The sequence below is a fragment of the Triticum aestivum genome, chromosome 2D, assembly GCF_018294505.1.
Source record: "Triticum aestivum cultivar Chinese Spring chromosome 2D, IWGSC CS RefSeq v2.1, whole genome shotgun sequence".
NCBI lineage: Eukaryota > Viridiplantae > Streptophyta > Magnoliopsida > Poales > Poaceae > Triticum > Triticum aestivum.
In genome coordinates, this window is record NC_057799.1 from 238,880,368 (window position 1) to 238,894,332 (window position 13,965).

A 13,965-nucleotide genomic window follows, 5' to 3' on the forward strand; every position below is an offset into this window, starting at 1 on the left:
CATCAGCGACTGAGCGGCGCGCGCCTGGTTGGACCGCGTAATGCAACTTCCTTTGTAATGGAGGTTGCTAGGTCTGCTCACCGGCCGTGTTCGCAACGTGCAGGTGTGCAATGGGCGATGGGCCCAGACCCCTGCGCGCATAGGATTTAGCCCAGCGTGCTGACCTCTCTGTTGTGCCTAGGTGGGGCTGCGATGTGTTGATCTTCCGAGGCCGGGCATGACCCAGGAAAGTGTGTCCGGCCAAATGGGATCGAGCGTGTTGAGTTATGTGGTGCACCCCTGCAGGGAAGTTTATCTATTCGAATAGCCGTGATCTTCGGTAACAGGCCGACTTGGAGTTGTACCTTGACCTTATGACAACTAGAACCGGATACTTAATAAAACACACCCTTCCAAGTGCCAGATATAACCCGGTGATCGCTCTCACACAGGGCGACGAGGGGAGGATTGCCGGGTAGGATTATGCTATACGATGCTACTTGGTGAACTTACCATCTACTCTCTTCTACATGCTGCAAGATGGAGGCTGCCAGAAGCGTAGTCTTCGACAGGACTAGCTATCCCCCTCTTATTCTGGCATTCTACAGTTCAGTCCACCGATATTGCCTCTTTACACATATACCCATGCATATGTAGTGTAGATCCTTGCTTGCGAGTACTTCCGATGAGTACTCACGGTTGCTTTTCTCCCTCTTTCCCCTCTTTCCATTTCTTCCTGGTTGTCGCAACCAGATGCTGGAGCCCAGGAGCCAGACGCCACCGTCGACGATGACTCCTTCTACACCAGAGGTGCCTACTACTACGTGCAGGCCGCTGACGATGACCAAGAGTAGTTTAGGAGGATCCCAGGCAGGAGGCCTGCGCGTCTTTCGATCTGTATCCCAGTTTGTGCTAACCTTCTTATGGCAAACTTGTTCAACTTATGTCTGTACTCAGATATTGTTGCTTCCGCTGAAAAACCTATGATCGAGCACTTTTATTCGAGCCCTCGAGGCCCCTGGCTTGTATTATGATGCTTGTATGACTTATTTTATTTTTAGAGTTGTGTTGTGATATCTCCCGTGAGTCCCTGATCTTGATCGTACACATTTGCGTGTATGATTAGTGTACAATTGAATCCCCCTTCCACACTCCTTGGCCGAAGTCAAGTCTAGACATTTTAAAACTTTTACTAACATGGTTGTGCGGCGTACGGGCCCACGTCACCATTGGGTGGTATTAGGATCTTTTACTCGTCGATCTTTACTCTGGGACTCTAATCTCTCTTCTATTCGGGTTAAATGATTTTGCTAAAAAAACTGACTCTAGGTTCTCGTAACTACTCCCTCCCGGAGGGCCCCTTATCACAGATGATCGCCCGCTGCACCAGAAGATTCCGAAGATACTCTCCGATGTTCCCTCGAGACTTGGTGCCTGTTGCTTTTGCAATTCCCTATCATTGATATACCCCTATGGATAACCACGTACACTTGCCATTGATACAATCATTCCTCGTTGATCTTGTTATTACAAGATACCCTGAAATTCTCTCTATTGTTCTAGGTATACTTTGTGGCTACTGCCTGACAGTTCCTTGCCACATAAATACCCCTACGGATAATTCCTCACACATGCCGAGTATCCGCTCATCCCTAGCTATTCATGTGTTTCACAAAAGTCCTCGAAATACCATTCGACTTTCTGAAGATCCTCAGCAGCCCATTGCTCTTGACTTCCTTGCCTTCCTGCATTATGATTAAGTCCATACTTTTAGTAATCTCCATTGACATCCTCTGTCACTATCATTTTGAGTCACTTAATTGGATATGTTGCGAATGCTCGCAATCCTCAATCAGATCCTAGAATTCATCATTCCGGCTCAGACGTCATTTTGAACATGAGCTGGTCCTCGAAAAATCAAGTTGTCGTTGAATGCACCCCTAAGTCTATTCAACTTATCCATTCTTAATCAGAGAATTTGCTTCTGATCCCTTGATTCGGAAATCATAATTCATTTGCATTTCAGCTTTGAATTAGTCAGATGATTCTATAATCTGATGGCTTTGCATTCTTTTTCCTTCTGATTGAGTACCGATACTCACCTCAGATTCCTGGTGGTCCGCGAGACCAATTGCTTGGTTATTATCCGATAGTGTCCTTGATATCCAATAACCTTGAGAGTTTCTCCCCTGATACATAATGCCTTTGGTAAATTGTGTCTTCTGCCCTTGGCAAGTTATATCCTATGCTTTTGTCAACCATGCTCTGCTTTGAGCATGTGTTAATTGATCCTAAATTTCATGGTATATGTTCTAAGATGCCCCGATGGGTTGAATCTATGCCTTCCTTAATGTGTGAACCAGAAAGGTTTCACGGGTCATACTCCTCTGGTAATTCACCATGTAGGTTTTGACACTGAAATCATTTTTATTTAGAGCAGTGAATGAATGGTCATACATTGGAGAAGTGGGAGTCGACCTTGAGCTTGTGTTCATGCCCATGGAAACGATGTAGATCTTATCATTAAAGCTTCTCTTACATTAATTATTCCCTTGGTATAAGTTCATCTCATATCTGGGATCGGGCCTTTTTGCAATCGTGGTTCCAACCACATTTTCTCCTTGAATTCCATTTCTCAGTCAAGTTAAAATACTTGTCTTCTGTTGATCTATACATCTCCGCAACCTCTATTTTGATCTTCCTTCGAGTATTGCCCTCCGGTATCTCGAGAATATCAAAGAACTGTGTTGCTTCCTATGAGTCTTCATCTAGTATTGCTTCTCACCGTTTTCAGATTTTCCCCGGGTTCTGAGTTATTAGTCACTCGAGAACACCGATAAGTGAATTGATTCCACACTCTGAATCAATAACTCTAAGTAATTTTCGTTGCTTACGATTATTAATCCTTCAAGTCATTCCTAACCTGATCGGCTATATCATTATCACGTAAACTTTTAACTATGCTACCTGGTCCTTATTCCCCGAGCACAACTTTCGACAATGAGCTAAGCTTATGTCGATTTCCCTGTCTTATCGTTTCACCTCGAATAACAAACTTGAACTTGATTTCAAGTTTTTGTCGTTTTCGTGGATCCAATAATCTCACGCTGCATCAGTCCTTTTGCTGGATGCAGTCGTTGTTCGGTTCCTTCCTCGTGGAGCCCCTCAACAAAATTGTAGTGATCTTCTTTAACAGTTGGACTCTTTCCATGATGTCAATCAAATTCATGATGGTAAGTGCCATCCTCGTCCCTTGGTAATTTGAGTTACCATCGACAATATCTTGACCTTCCTTTCATCACAAACTTGTTCATGTTATGGATGCAACTTGCTATCTAGTTTGTATTATGTTCCACCTTGGATTATTATCAACTTTTATATCAAGGATGTTGTGAGAATTGCTCCACCTCTTAAATAATTCTTGGTATTATGATACTTCACACCATCACCATTGTTTCTTGGTCCCCGTGTTGTTTCTAACCGGAAAATCGACAATTGAACTGTGATGTGCGACTTCAAAACTTCTAGCAACCCTATTGCTTTGAAGTTAATGGTCGATAATTCATTCTTAGACCATTGGTTATTGAATCACCCTTCTAACATTGATCATGCTACCTAAGCCCATATTTTGGATGCACCTTTCAACCAATGTTTAACTGTGTATGTTTTCCTCGAGCATACCTCATTATATCATTTGATCTGACAAATGTTATCTCCTTGTTCACCTAGGTGTGGAAATCCATCTTTTGAAAATCTCAATGAGTTGTCGCTGAGTCCATCATCCACCTTCTCTTCCTTTCCCTGGTTCAATGTTGAACTCTTGTTTCGGAACACGCTTCCATAGTTCATTTCCCGAGAATCTTGCAATGTCATCTCGTCAATTTGCGTTGCACCTTTTTCTCTCAGACATTCTGAGTCTGAGATGTCCTGACACCAATCAGATCTAAGTCTCGGTCAGATATGAAGGTTGGAACATATCCCTAAGAGTTATAACATTGGTCTTTGACCCGATAGGGTGATGTCATGCGTAGCACACCTGGCCGGAGGACCTATTGATATAGTTCTTTTTTTGGCAAGGTTAGACATTCTTCCATGAGGAAATTATATGACTTATTCTATGAGTTGTTCCTGATGGATCCCTTGTGTATACAAAGTCTAACCTTTATCTGATCTTACCCAGTGACCATGTCAATGCTATCTCGAAGCATGTCTATGGTACTCCGTTCATCAATAAGAACATTTGAAGCGCAATGCTATTTTTTTCTTGATCAATTATCCAAACACCGTTGTATGGGTAACGTCATGAAATTCCTCTCCCTTGCCTAAATGGGTTTCTACTTCCTATCCTGTCACGGATATCATGCTTTGTTTGCCCCTGGGAAGGGTATACCCTTGAAATATGTGTTTAAACACATTTTTTTCCTTTCCATTGTTCTATTTAATCTGATGATCACCTTTTCCTTTCCATTGTTTTGTTTAACCTTTCTTGTGATCTATAAGGTCTAAGTAGTAATGATTCGCTGCTTATGTAAACACCCTGGGGTACAACCTTGATAGTAGGACCGTGTTACTATTGTTGATAACATTTCGGTAACCACCGATGGACGAGAACTTTGCCTACTTTGCCTCGTATGTAATTCACGGGCCACCGTCCTAGTGATCTATTCTGGTAACGGACGCAATACTCAATCTCATTGCTCTGGACCCCTTTCGCATGCTGTTTCCGACATCGAAAGATTGCCCATCCGTTTGAAACTTCTCATGGTACCTTCTTGCTTTAATCTCGATATTTTCTTAAGTATCTATTCGAGAGTTACTTTCTACCACATTCTCTGAGTTATCTGCTAGATAGTCAACCTTGTAAGGTCCGTTCTTCCGAAGTTACCCCTTGTCCTTTCGTAAGTACGATGAAATTTCCGAAGAAAGCATGATGACTTCATCATGATGACCTGAACAGTGGAATGAAGACATCAATGTAATGGATCAATATCTTCGAGAAGAGCAACTAAGACCGAGAACACTCGCTAGAATTTCGTAACCAGAACCTCCCCACCTTAACCCTCTTAAATCTCGGGACGAGATTTCTTGTAGTGGAGGAGAATTGAGACGCCCGGATATTTAAGCTACAGTGAACCTCTGCTAATGATGCCACGTCACCTCGATTACTGTTGCTAATCTCGCGTTAGTTCGAAACCGGTTCGAATTCAAATTCAAATTCAAGCAAACAATAAAAGTTTTCAAACAATAAAACTAAAAAGTTCGGGTTGTGCCAAATAATGCATAGGTAATTATGGTGAAGAAACCACGCTTTTATAAAATGCCTGAAGACTCTAAAATGAATAAAGCAGTAGCAAAAACAATTAATTACATGCCTTTTAAAATTAATAAAATACTAAACAGTTTTATTTTGTCACCAAACTTTTTGTGGCATCGGGGTATTATGAAACACTAATTTGGGTCCTACTAATATATTTTATAAAACAAATATATATAGAAAATAAAATTAGAAAACTAATGAACAGAAAATAAATAAAAACAAAGACTTAAACAAAAGAGAAAAAGGAAGAAACCCCCTCCCCTAGGTCGAATGGCCCAGCTAGCCAGCATGCCACCAGCCCAAAAGGCCCAACCGGCCACCCCGCTCCCCTTATCCCCCCATCCCCGAAACCCTAACCCACTACCACCACGCACTCCCCCCGCACCACTCGCTCTCTTTCCCCCCACTCCCCCGATCCAGATTGGGATCGGGGCGACCACGCCCCCGACGCTCGTCGTCGGGCCTCCTCCCCGCTGCCCGTCTCCGGCTCGCCTTCCCTCTTGCTCGTCTTCCCCGAACCGATCTTGTAACATCCCAAATTTTCAATTTGGAATGTTATACATAGGTCATTCATGCATAGCATAATTTATTTGCATTTCATTTCGCAATCCTCGAAATTCTAATCAACTGAAGGACCCTCGGAGAGAGTTGGGGATTTCACTGTTTTCATATTTGAATTTTATCAAATATCGAAACGAGGATTATTTGTTTTAATTAGTTTTATCTCCGAAAATATTTCATATGAAAATATATGAGAGGGGATAATATGACTCCTCCAAAATAAATGAAATATTGGAGGAAAACATGAAAATCAAATATTTGTTTTATTTGGATTTTATTGCTATTTTATTTGCATAGGAAAAATTGCACGTTTTCAAAATTGCATTTCAGGGCCAAGAAAATGTTCATCTTGTTCTAAATATTTTATTAGATGGTGAAAATTTGTTTTGCCATTTTTAGATTGTTATTTATTTTTCTAGGATTTATTTTTGGCGGAATATTTGTTTTTAAATAAAAAAACTTCCGCGCCCGACTGGGCCAAGGCCCGGCCGAGCCAGGACGGCCCGCACCGCGCCAGCGCCTCCGCCGTGCCCGAGTCCGGCTAGGACTCGGCAGTCGCCGCTCGGGACACCTCCCGCCCCCTCCCGCAAGCCACCCGCCCCTCCCCTTTATAAGTCGCCGCCCCGCCGCCGCAAACAGCAGCAGCAGCCGCCGCCGCCCGCCCGCCTCGCCGCCACACCACCCGCGCCACACCACCATCGCCCGCGCCGCCGCCCCGCTCGCAAATCTCGCCGTCCGGTTTTTTTGGTTTAGGTAAAAACAGTCGGGTTTTTTTAAAAAAGAAACCCTAGTACGTTTTTCTTCGGTTCGCTAGTTTCTCGGTTTAGTTCATTTAGCACACGTTCGTCCGTATGTTCGTTTTAACGAACGGTTTTCGTCCTTTAGTCACAGACAGCGAATGTTCGTTCGTTAGCCTGTTCGTCGGTTTTTCTTTTTCTCGGGTTTTTCGCGATTATTTTCAATCGCGATTTCTAATCCGATTTTTGTTTTAGTTTATCTTCTCGCTCGTTTATCGGAATCAGGCGATTCAAGCGCCTAGATCTTCGTGTCAAAACCCTCTTTCTGTTTAACCAACTTGAACAAGATTTTGGTACTGTAAAATTTGACTGTAGTCCAGATTAGTAATCGAATCTTGTTTCCTTCGCAGTTTGAGTTTCGTTGCTTCGTTTGATTTGATTCTTTTTGCAAACCAGAGTTCTTAGGCTGAACTTTCTGGTTAGATCTTCTTATTTGTGATTTACCCGTGCATATTTGCTTGATTTCTTATGTATGCTATTGTTTATTTGCGATAGAATTCCCTGAGTGCGAAGCGTGCTACTACGAGTCTCTAGGTTTTGCGGATCGTCAGCAAGGCAAGTAACACATTGATCATACTCTTTTCATACCCAGTTTTTATGCATTAGCTCCAATCCTAAAACACTGGATGATTAGGATGTGATTAACTTGTGGGTATTGGGAAGTACTTGATGAGATAGAACCTATTGCCCTGTTATTATCAAACCCTTGGGAGTTACTTCTACGTATTGCTTATGTTGGTATGCTATGCTCATTGACATGGGTTGGGTGAGTGAATCCATGACAGATGTGAGATTGTTAATTAATGGTTCAACTTAAGGTGGCAACTTTAATACACATCTGGGTGGATTGCTTGTCGGGCACCTGGAGAATCCAGTGTTGTCCTAGGATATCCCGGAGTACCCGTGTGATAATCCTAAGGTCCGCCACCCAAGCTCAAAGGGAACTGAGATATTTCATGCTAGAAACTTCCGTGTGCAGCCACAAGCTATTATGGGCTCTAGCATAGTGGAGTAAGTTGCATGACCTCTTCTAGTGGTAGGCTAGCAGATGTAGAGGGATGTAGGTTGGTACTGTCTACCCGGGGTTAGAGTTAATGCTTCTGAAAGACTATGTCTCGGTCATCCGTTTCTCAAACACCATGTAGTGCGAGAAATTCAACGGAGGCGGTCGAGTCTTGTGGGGAAAAGTGCGCAAACCTCTGCAGAGTGTACAATCTAATCATGGTTAGCCGTGTCCCCGGTTATGGGCATCTTGAGTATGTTGTACTTGGATTATCATATGTATCTCATCACTCTAATCTAATATGTTGGGTTGATAATTACTTTAATTGGGATTGAGTTGGAGGAACCTTCTCAATGATGTTTCAACTACCATGATAGTTAAAATAAAATTTATTCCTTTGTTGTAGGGAAAAATTGGCTTTTCGCAAAACTGTAACCATAGAGCTTTCCACCAGCCAAATATGCATGTAGTGATAGCATTATTCTGTTCTTGCTCTAGTGTGTTATATTGCCAGCATATTCCATGTGTTGACCCATTTTCGGGCTGCAACGTATTATGTTGCAGACTTTTCAGACGAGGAGTAAGGTTCGTTAGGTCTTATGCCATATTTATTGTAAGCCTTCCGCTGTTATGTCGTTGGAGTTGATGGACTCACTTTATCTTCCAAGCCTTCCGCTGTTATCGTTTCAAATGGCCTTATGCCATATTTATTGTAATAAGTTCTCTTTTGAGATATTCGATGTAATAAGTGTGTGATTGCTACTTTGTTATAAATCCTTTGAGTATGGTGTGTGTCAGCATTACCGATCCAGGGATGATACTGAAGCACAGAGACTTGACCATTTGAGGTCGGGTCGCTGCAAGATGGTATCAGAGCACACGCTGAGTGTAGGACACGACCACTAAGATAAGCCATAGGTCACTCTTCTCTACTCATTTCTGACTCCTCTCCATTTTCTACTCTTAGGATGACGGATTCGAGGAACAAGTTTGCACAACCGGATGAAGACACACCCTTTGGATGCCACTTGAAGGAAGTCACTAGGTACCTGAACATCGGAATACCAAGCTTCATCGGGACCTACAACGCCACTTTACCAGAAGAGGAGTGCTGGATGATTCCAGTTCAAGTTCCAGGAAGGATGTTCGCGCCAACCACTGAGCCCATAGAGTTTTCCTTTGAAGCACCAACCTGGAGTCTAGGCAAGAGCATGGCAGCCCACATTGCTATGGGACGTATTGGAGAAGTCTACAGCAAGGATCTCAAGGACACTATCTACCAGATATGTGGGCACCGAGATGAGCAGTGGGAGATGATCAGCACCAAGAAGGACAGATCCATTGCAGCTTTCATCCAGGAGTAAACCAGCACATTCGACGCTAGGAGAATCAGATGTGTGCAGACATGATAGTTTTGAAGAAGGCGAAGACAAGGATCACCGAGCTGGAAGAAGAACTTAAGTCTACACGCGATGGATATGAGGAAGAAATTGCAACACTACTGGAGAAGAATGACGACCTGATAAAAAAGATCGAAGTATTCATGGGAGACCCCGTACCAGGAGGAGAGGACGACGATTCCACTTGCCCGGAGAACTACATCATCATCGACGACACCGACTCCGACCCCAGTGAAGATGACTTTGAAGATGAAGCTGGAGCAGACATCATGGAGTCGTCCACCGATCAAAATTTCTAGTAGACCACCAAATGATTAGTAGTATTTCCCCCATGTATATAGTAGTAATTGAGCACTTTTAACAATAGTTCTAGATCGTTTGTATGCCCTTGCTTGATTGATTGAGTGATATGATTGTGTTTGTATCATGTGCTTATGGGTAATGCTTTATCACTGGACCCCTTTTCTATTCTAATCTCTTCCCTCTAAACCCATCAGATGCCTCTGAGACGTGACACCGGATTTACCTTCCCGCCAGAGCTCACTCAGTTGATCCAGCACCAGAATGCCTTGATGCAATTGTTAGTCCAGAACCAAGGCAACAACAACAACAACAACCCGCCTCCAGTTGACAACTTAGCTCGCTTTCTGAGATTGCAGCCGCTGGTGTTTTCCAGTAGCACCAAGCCTATAGTTGCTGATGATTGGCTACGCCGTATTGGAAGGGAGTTGACCACCGCTGGTTGCACAGATGCTGAGAAGGTGCGCTTTGCCGCACATCAATTGGATGGACCAGCAGCCTCATGGTGAGAGAATTACACATCCACTTTACCGATAGCCAACGTCACTTGGGATCAGTTTCAGCAAGCTTTCCGCACAGCCCACGTCTCAACTTGAGCTATGACCATGAAGAAGCGTGAGTTTCGCAACTTACGCCAGGGGAACCATACTGTAGCTCAGTACGTGGATGAGTTTAGCATGTTATCTCGCTATGCCCCTGACGATGTGGCCACAGATGCTCGAAGCAGGAGAAGTTTATGGAAGGGCTGAACGATGAGATGAGCATGCAGTTGATGGTGGCAACATTCACCAACTACCAGGAGTTCATAGATAAGGCTCTTATGATTGAAGGGAAGTAGCAGCAGATCGAGAATCATAAGAGGAAGTATGGACAAGGAAGGTACAATTCAGGGGCTCAGCAGAAGCCTCGTTTAACCCCGAACTCGGGTGGACTTGTCCATAACCATGGAGGTCACACCCACAATGGAGGGAGTTCTCACAACCACAATGGTTCCAAGGATGGGACTGGGAACGGAACAAGCAACAATCAGAACCGCTCCAATCCAGCCACACCCGCCAAGAGAGACCTAAGTCACGTTACTTGCTTCAAGTGCGGGAAGACTGGACACTATGCCACGGAGTGCCCTGAAGCGAAGAATGGAAATGGTAATGGGAGCGCTGGGAAGAAACCCAATCCATTCATCAAAGGACAAGTGAACCACGTAAACGTGGAGGAGGTTGAACGGCAGCCAGACGCAGTTATCGGTAAGTTTTTGGTTAAGTCTTTTACCGCCCTTGTTCTTTTTTATACTGGTGCATCACATTCATACATATCAAGGGGATTCATGGATAAGTTTAAACTACCAACCCAAGCCCTTAGGACCCCTCTGTTAGTAAGTTCACCTGGAGTAGAGTATATGGCTAGCCGATGGTGCGACCGGATACCTTTAACCATTGGTAGCCATGTTTTCCCGTCCGACCTAATAATTTTGGAGTCACGAGGATTGGATGTGATATTAGGCATGGACTGGATGTCAAAGTATGGAGGAAGCATTGACTGTGCTAGTAAGTCGATTTATCTCACCACCCCAAAGGGAAAAAGGATCAAGTATGTATCCAGGCATATGACAAGGAGAACCCAAGTAAATTCCCTCTCAGGAGTTGTTCAGGAGGAAGTGCCCGTCGTAAAGGATTACCCAAATGTATTTCCAGAGGAATTACCAGGCATGCCACCAGATCAGGACATCGAGTTTTTGATAGAACTGTTGCCAGGCACCGGGCCCACATCGAAGAGACCATACCGGATGCCCGCAAATGATCTAGAGGAGATTAAGAAGCAGATCAAGGACTTATTGTAGAAAGGTTACATTCGACGAAGTTCATCACCGTGGGGAGCCCAGTGCTCTTGGTTGAGAAGAAGGATGGATCATTGAGGATGGTTGTTGATTATCGGGCGTTGAATGAGGTGACGATCAAGAACAAATACCCTTTGCCGATGATCAATGATTTGTTTCACCAGCTGCAAGGAGCTAAAGTGTTTTCAAAGATCGCTCTACGATCAGCATATCACCACCTGAAAATTCGAGAGAAGGATATACCAATGACCGCATTTACCACAAGGTACGGGTTATATGAGTATACGGTCATGTCATTTGGACTGACTAACGCCCCTGCCTATTTCATGAGCATGATGAACAAGGTGTTCATGGAGTATTTGGATAAGTTTGTTGTGGTGTTCATTGATGATATAATGGTATACTCGAAGAATGAAGAGGAGCACAAGGAGCATTTGCGTTTAGTTCTCGAGAAACTCAGGGAACATCAGTTGTATGCCAAGTTCAGCAAATGTGAGTTTTGGTTGAAGGAAGTTGGATTCCTTGGACATGTTATATCAGGAGAAGGTATAGCAGTAGACCCCACCAAGGTTCAGTCAGTCACTGAATTGTTGGCACCCACTTCAGTTAGCGAGATCTGCAGTTTTCTTGGACTCGCGAGATATTATCGGAGATTCATTGAGAATTGTTCCAAGATTACGAAACCCATGACGGAGTTATTAAAGAAGGATACCAAATTCAAATGGACGGAAGAATGTGAGGCAGGTTTTCAGGAGTTGAAGAAGCGTTTGACTACAGCCCCAGTGCTGATTCTACCGGATATACGCAAGGATTTCCAAGTGTATTGCGACGCCTCTCGCTTAGGACTTGGAGGTGTACTTATGCAAGACGGAAGAGCTGTTTCGTATGCATCTCGACAGCTTCGACCGCATGAGTTGAATTATGCTACTCATGATTTGGAGTTAGCAGCCGTAGTGCATGCACTCAAGACTTGGAGACATTACCTTATCGGAAACCGTTGCGGTGTGTACACGGATCATAAGAGTTTGAAGTACATTTTCACACAGAAGGAACTGAACCTCAGGTAGAGGAGATGGTTGGAGATTATAAAGGATTATGACATGAAGCTTCACTATCATCCAGGCAAGGCCAATGTCGTAGCAGACGCTTTGAGCCGAAAGAATTATGCTAACACCCTCGTAAGCACAGGATTGCCAAAGGAGTTAGCAGAGGAACTCAGGGAACTTCGATTGGAGATTGTTCCTAGAGGTTTTGTTGCAACAATGGAAGTTCAGTCTACATTGTTAGCAAAGATTCGAGAAGCTCAGAAGGATGACAAATAGATTGCCGAGATAAAAGAGAAAATGAGCAAAGGAAAGGCCAAAGGTTTTCGTGAGGATGAGCACGACACCTTATGGTTCGAGGACCGTGTTTATGTGCCCAATAACACAGAGATCAGGAAGTTAATACTTCAGGAGGCTCATGACTCACCATACTCGATACACCCCGGAAACACCAAGATGTATTTGGATTTGAAGGAACATTTCTGGTGGACTGGTATGAAGAAGGATATTGCCGAGTATGTAGCCGTATGTGATGTCTGTCAGAGAGTGAAGGCAGAACATCAAAAGCCAGCAGGATTGCTACAACCTATGCCGATACCCGAATGGAAGTGGGGTAAGCTTGGCATGGATTTTATCACCGGATTGCCCAGGACCAAATCAGGATATGATTCTATATGGGTAGTGGTTGATCGCTTGACCAAAGTGGCTCACTTTATCCCAGTGAAAATCACCTATACAAGCGCGAAGTTGGCCAAGATATACATGACCAGGATCGTATGTCTGCATGGAGTTCCAAGGACCATCGTATCAGATAGAGGAACACAGTTTACCTCAAAGTTTTGGCATCAATAGCAGCAGACTTTGGGTACAAGTCTAGAGTTCAGTACAGCCTTCCATCCGCAGACAGATGGACAGACCGAGAGAGCCAACCAGATTCTGGAGGATATGTTGAGAGCTTGTGCACTAGATTATGGATCTAGTTGGGATGACACTTTTCCCTACGCGTAGTTCTCATACAACAATAGCTATCAAGCCAGTTTGAAGATGGCACCGTTCGAAGCCCTGTATGGACGAAGGTGCAGAACACCGTTGATGTGGGATGAAGTTGGAGACCGACATTTGTTTGGACCAGATTTGATCAAGGAGTCTGAAGAGAAGGTTAAGTTGATTCGCGATAGACTGAAGGTAGCTCAGTCCAGGCAGAAGAGTTATGCAGATTCGAAATGCAAGGACGTAACCTATGAAATTGGAGACAGAGCATATCTGCGAGTGTCACCTCTGCGAGGAGTGAAACGTTTTGGAGTTAAGGGAAAGTTAGCCCAAGATTTGTAGGACCGTACCGGATTTTGGAACGTATGGGAGAGGTTGCCTACAAGTTCGAGTTACCTGAAGGACTGTCAGGAGTTCATGATGAGTTTCATGTTTCCAAGTTGAAGAAGTGTCATGCCGAGATGGCCGATATACCACTAAGAGATACAGTGCCCTTGGAAGCGATTCAGTTGGATAGTGATCTGATCTATGAGGAGAAGCCAGTCAGGATTCTTGAATTTGCCAGCCGAGTCACCCGCAGCAAGGTTATCAAGTTTTGAAAAGTTCAGTGAGCCACCACACCGAGGATGAAGCCACCTGGGAACGAGAGGATGATCTTCACAAAGACCACTAGCACCTATTCTCTAGCCAACCCGAATCTCGAGGGCGAGATTCATCTTAAGGGGGGTAGGTTTGTAACAT